Source organism: Nicotiana tomentosiformis, chromosome 6 (genome assembly GCF_000390325.3).
Source record: "Nicotiana tomentosiformis chromosome 6, ASM39032v3, whole genome shotgun sequence".
Taxonomy (NCBI): domain Eukaryota; kingdom Viridiplantae; phylum Streptophyta; class Magnoliopsida; order Solanales; family Solanaceae; genus Nicotiana; species Nicotiana tomentosiformis.
Genome location: NC_090817.1, coordinates 94638023 through 94645116, shown reverse-complemented (window position 1 = coordinate 94645116; position 7094 = coordinate 94638023).

Genomic DNA, 7094 nt, shown 5'->3' with positions numbered 1-7094 from the left:
CAGCAAGTGTAGCATGAGTACGTAAATCAACGCGTACCCAGTAAGTATCCCGCCTAACCTCAAAGAAGTAGTGACGAGGGGTCGACTCCGACACTTACTAGGGCCAATAACATGATAATATGAAATTCTAATCAAGCATGATATACAACAATAAGACTCAGAACAAGAAATAACTGAACAAGTCTTCAGAAATATTTAAGAGCTTGAATCACTTCCTTCCTTTACAACATATGATCACACAAACAATGAATTTATACTGATTATGAAAGGAACTTCCAGTTCTATTATCACACACGAATACCACTGAGGACGTTCGACCCAATCCAACATAAATATAAACTATGCACTGTCGAGGGTCGAACGACGTGAACCATAGATGCATCTATTACCTCGCTCGCGGATCATACATGTGACGCGGTCAAATATAAATTTACCAATAAATCATAACCCTTTCTTGATTCTTTTCAAAATAAAGACAATTCGACTTGAAGCTTTTAAATCCTTAAAAATCCTCGACTCAGTTCCATTTGATACAGTTAACAAATATAATCAAATAACGGTGTCCACAAGCATGGTGTAAACCTAAAACTACCCGGACATAAACAGGAATAGTAGCTACGTACGGGCTCTCGTCACTTCGTGCGTACGTAGCCCCCACAAATAACAACACATATTAATTAAGTGCACCTATGGTGTAAGTTCCCTCTAACAAGGTTAGAAAAGAGATTTACCTCGTCTTAAAGCTTACTTCCCAATTCAAGAATGTGCTCAAACCTTCAAATTTGATGCCAAACGACTCGGAACTAGCCAAACATTATATAAATCGATCAATCTATGCTCAAAAGTTCATATCTCCTCTATTAAAGTGATTACCCAACCAAAATTACAAGATTCCTAAAATTCACTCCCGGGCCCACACGCCCAGATTCCGGAAATATTTGAAGAAAGTTGTTACCCATAACCTTAGGAACATAATATATGATTTTCACTAAGTTTCATAATCATTTTCGTGGTAAAATCTCATTTTTATTAAACCTTAGTTTTTTTTCATCTCAACCCATGATTTCTACCAATTTTCATGTGGAAATCTACCCATAATATATGTACTAAACTTATATTTAAAAGAAATTACCTACCTCACAAAGCTAGGTCGAAATCCCCTCCTTAGAAGCTCTCAAATCACCCAAGAGTGGAAGACAACGTGATAAAAATGGTCCTAACCTATAATAAATAAGGCTCACTACCTCCAGCGGTTTCCGCACCTGCGGTCATAGGGCCGCACCTGCGCCCTCGCTTCTGCGGACAAGGGTCCGCTTCTGCGGAATTCACTGGGCCGACTGGGATCGCTTCTGCGGACGGATACCTGCTTCTGCGGTCCCGCTTTTGCAGAGGATGGGCCATATCTGCGGAACCTGGGCTGCCCTCCTTTGGTCGCTTCTGTGAGGCTTGGCCCGCACCTGTGGCTGACCAAGCGCAGGTGCGGTTTTGACAGATCTGGTGCATCAACTGCTTTAGCTCTTTCTTCAACTCCAAATTCGATCCGTTAATCACCCGGAATCCACCCGAGGCCCCCAGAACCTTAACCAAATATACCAACATGTCCCAAAACACATTACCAACTTCGTCGAGGCCTCAAATCACGTCAAACAACATCGAAACTAAGAATTACTCTCCAATTCAACTTAATGAACTTTGAAATTTCAAGCTTCTACGATCGATGTCGAAACCTATCAAATCACCTCCGATTGACCTCAAATTTTGCACACAAGTCATAATTGACATTACGGACCTACTCCAACTTTCGAAATCAGAATCTGACCCCGATATCAAAAAGTTCACTTCCGGTCAAACTTCTTAAAAACCTTTAAAGTTCCAACTTTCGCCAAAAGATCCCGAAATGACCCACGGACCTCCAAATCCACTTCCGGACGCGCTCTTAACATCAGATTCACCACACGGAGCTATTCCCAGACTCGGAATCCCAAACGGACATCGATAACATTGAAATGCACTTCAACCCAAATTTATGAAATTCTTTCAAAATGTCAACTTCCCCAATAGGCGCCGAAACGCACCTGGGTCATCCAAAACCCGATCCGGGTATACAGCCAAATCCAAAATCATCATACGAACCTGTTGGAACCTTCAAATCCCGATTCCAAGGTCGTTTACTCAAAAATCAAACTTTAGTCAATTCCTCCAACTTAAGGCTTCCGAAATTAGAATTTTCTTTCCAAATCAGCTTCGAACTTCCCGAAATTCAATTCCGACCATGTGCACAAGTCATAATTCCTGAAGTGAAACTACTCAAGGCCTCAAACTTCTGAACGGCGTGCTGGAGCTCAAAACGACCGGTCGGGTCGTTACATTCTCTCCAACTTAAACATGCGTTCATCCGCGAACGTGCTAAGAACTGCTCTGGAGTTGTCTGAAATTACTGTTTAACACCTCGTGCACCTACCCGTGCTACCATAACCCAGCTGAGCACATTTACTCAAACAAACTTGAAAATCTTCCTCTTTATTTAGTCAAGTAAGTCTTAGAGTCAAATTCCAACCTCCGAAATTCTCCACCGGGCCGGTTTCCAAAATACGAACACCGTATTAATCACTATACGATGCACCAACACATTATTGCATGCCTTTGCTGAATTCACACCATGCACCGCAAAATCCATATGACCATAATAACATCCTCTGATAACAATGCCGAAATCCTACGAATCTGATGCTCACAACACACCCCATGACACATATAAATCCTGTTTCAACTCTCGCAATACTGCCACAACAGAAAGGATGTGTAGAAATTCATAACCAACTTCCGAGTCAACAAATCATGGAGTCTCTCTCCCCCCGACAAGAACCATTACCTCATTATGAACCAAATAACGATATTTGCTCTTAAATATGCCTCATATAAATCCGATCGCACTGATCTCAGGCCCAAAAATCTCGTCTCACCCAGTACAAGTTGTTCCGGCAATAAGCTACCACAAACACTAACAAAGGTCTTATATGACGCTACCATGTGCCAACCATCCACAAATTCGAATGTGATACATAAGGAAACGAACTCTGGAAAGATCTACTCAACCCACGTAACTAATTTATACAACCAAAAATATGTTATGAACCTTCCTCAGGAAGCGAGAAGTAAAACACACAATAATAGGTATGGGAACCTGTACTCAATATCATACTGTTGCGGAGTGAAACCCGATCCACACATGATACTCGTTGCGGCGTACAACCCGGTCCAAACAACATACCCGTGGCGGCGTGCCACCCGATCCACACATAATAATCTATAAAGAAGTACTTATCGAGCTAAAATGCTCATACCTGCGAAATACCCGAATATCAACCACTAGCACGCGAAGTGCATAATACAAATCCTGGGGAGACGGGTAGCGTTATACGCTATAAAACTCAAGCACAACTAAGGTGCAATAAATGACCTGCATCTCGAGAGCCATCCTGCTCATATAACACCACAAACTATACGGATCTCAATACGAGCGCGAATAATCAAACCGCCTCACAACCCACATGGCACAATAGGGTATTACATGAAATAGCCGGCGACGAAATTAACACCACACGCCCGAATACTCTTCCATAAGGGATGCTATGCTGAATGAACACACCCAGGCTGGTGTAGAGTACACTTCCACATTTGGACCCGTCAACAGACCTTAAACCGATTCCGATCATACCATGCTTGGGCAAATAACCTCTCAAGGATCCACATTGACCATTTTCCCATGACACGCAAGAACAACCATCAAATCCGGAACAAACTTCGACAACTCATAATCAAATGAACTTATCGCCCTTCAGGCATAAATTCTCACATTAGCGATAGTACCACAATCTTTGTACTTGGTTTTAAATCTTTAATCAATCAGGTGACTACATGTCACACTTATATAATCTTTCTGTGAGATACACTCCCACGACCCTCCGCATCAGGTAACAAGTCTGCACATCCATACCACCGGTCACACTGATGTTGTAAAGCAAATCAAGAAGACGCCAATCAGTACACAAAGCCTCTTACACAGGACACCGACCTCAGGTGACGCTAAAGACAATACCAGCTTACTCTAAACATCTGAATTCTTCTCTGATCATCCGCGCTCGTGACATTCTCGTCAACACCGAACCGCAACCTTGATCTTCAGCTTCCAATTTCCCATGTCGCTCGCTGCACCTAACATACCAATACGTGAGAGTACCAGAATTTCATCATAACTCCCGAACCACCAATAGGGTACACACTTAATCATATAGAAACTTTTCACTTAACTCATTTCAGGAGAACCATTGCCCCACATGACTGAATTCCCATAACCGCAGAAAACACAAACCTCGAGTGGTGGTCTAAACCGCCATAATTCTTCCAGGCTCCATCTACACATAACATGCCATAATACTCGCATGCCTCCAAATAAGATCAATTATGGCGGCCGTCAAACCTCGCACGTACCGCCACAAATCACAGGTATACTTAACACGCTAAAGGAACTGATCATTGCCACCATCATGCCAATTCAACCATTGCTAACCGAATTCGACTTCTTCTAATTTACTCTGGGCTTGCCTTAGGAATATCAGTAGCTCCATTCAAACATAACGCACTCAAATCCGCACTCATCCAGAGTGGCCTTATTTCACGAGACCATATTGTCTCAAAACCCACGAACCATCACATACTTTCCTTGTGCGCATATTCACACCTTCAACGGGTACACTCATTCTGATAATTTCCTTATGATTTCGAAGTTATTTTCTCCTATTCTTCCACTGCTACACCGCATACCGAAGATAACATAGAACACTTAGCCCCTTTTATAATCCACTGCAAAAGCTCAAATACTTAACCATACTACTGGCTCAAAATCCTTAGGCACCGCACTTGAAACTACTAGGACCGTTGTTGAGAGTCACCCACTCTGACTTGTTCCCGAATATAATCAAACTTCAAGGCCATGCTGGCATATGAACACTCTCTCAAAGAAGCAACCGGCTGAATTGCTTTCCTTGTACATCACATGTACACAAAGCACAAACTCTAAGTTTTCCCAAAACCTGAACATGAATCGATAAGGCCAATTATAGCACATATTCCTCAAATCCTTTGCTCAATTCACCATTGACGTTCTCTTTCCTTAGCCGTAATAGCCTACCAACATACCGATAACCAGAAGCCTCTCAAGTAGACAACCATACAATCCAATCATAGGCGGTGGGGCTCTCCTACTTAGCTTGAAGCTACCATTATATAACCTTGGAACCTACCAAGATTCCTTATCTCCTATTGACATGATCTCGCGCAATCGACCGGCCAAATTCCTCGAAATCTTCCTGTTAACCATTTCATGATTAGCCACATTCACATGTTCGACCTCTCACCGGGTAGCTAGTGAAATTCTTCGTAGAAGCTTCATCAACACCATACAACTGTTAACCTGCTCACCGGAGATAACCCGCCTGTGGAAATTCCGTGCCGACACTATCCAACAATGCTGCACCGAGTATAATTACCACGAAACCAATAAACCATCCTGAGCTCGTGCTCATTTACCAGCTGTACAAGTCCGTTCACTCCTCATGGACATCAACTAAAGGTGCGACAATACATTCAAATCCAAAGTCATGTTGTATCCTGCTTCCTATTAAGTAACTCCCTCCTGTCACACTCAATCTTCCTCAATATAGCAGCCAATATTCTAAATTTAGCCCGTAGACCTAGTCACTGTCCACCATGAATCCCAAATCACTCTAACTTCCCCCAAGGCGTATAGTCATCCTACCACAGAACTCATATACAACTCTACCACTCTTCTATTTTGGTCAAACCCTCTCCTTTAAGCAACTACCCAACTTCTGTTTCTCACACTTGATCTTCTAAAATTTAACCATTGCAAGACACACCCACATGTCCTTCCTTATCCTTCGCTGCCCAGTTGTTGCCTTAACTCAATATCTATCTCTGTAGCACTTGAACCAATAGATCGCTACCAACTTTAAACCCCTCCGAAGATCATCTTCCTCGAGCCGTCAACACTAGAAATACCCATTTAAATTCTGGAATTACTGCACTCTGTTGTCTCTGACAACCGCTTCTCCGGCACCATCTCACACTACTCTGCCCCGAAGGCAAATTGAGAAAGACCATGACACCGGCGAACCTTAAAGCGTTCAACAGGGACAACGACACCACATCGCAGATGAAAATTCCACCACGCTCGAAAATACCAAGTCCCGTTACTCTATCAACACAAACCTGGGCATTTATAGTCTGATTGCCATTCTTTTGCCGAAAATAAAATATTGGATCTCTGAATCATGCACTGAGTAAACCTCCTTTCCAAGTCATTCACTGCTTCGACGCATAGACAAGCATCCTACCATTACACAAACACGGTGCGATAGAACGCACGAATGGTCATAACAATCAATGCCAAATCTCAAAACCTTAGATAATGCTGATACTGAGCTGCAACGACAGAACGGCCTTCCGCGAGGCGACGACAATATCCCAATCAAATACGCAGGGAGAAACATCCTGCACCACATCTGTAGTACCATAAAAATTCCTCGATTCCCAATTTATAACAAGCGCTTCGCGTCGCATAAGACTGAATAGGAAGGGAGTGAAGGCATAAGCCTCAAAGGAATCGAATCGCACGATGAGGAATCAAGAAGGGAAGTGCTCGTAACAATCTTATAGCCTCTTGAAGATAATTACAGATGTCTATGTACCGATCCGCAAGACTCTACTAGACTTGCTCATGACTCATGAGACCTACATGAACCTAGTGCTCTGATAACATATTGTCACGACCCAAAATCTATTAAAGGTCGTGATGGCGCCGGACACCGCGGTCAGGCAAGCCAAAAATAAATACTTAATTTGGTTCTCATTTTTAATATTTCTGAAATCATATTTTCTTTAATTAAATAGTAAAATATGGAGTTTACAAAATAAATAATATCTTTAAAAATTCCACCACAGTGCAACCCATAATCGCCCAAAACCCGGTGTCACAAGTGCATGAGCATCAACTAGGAATATAAAATAAAATA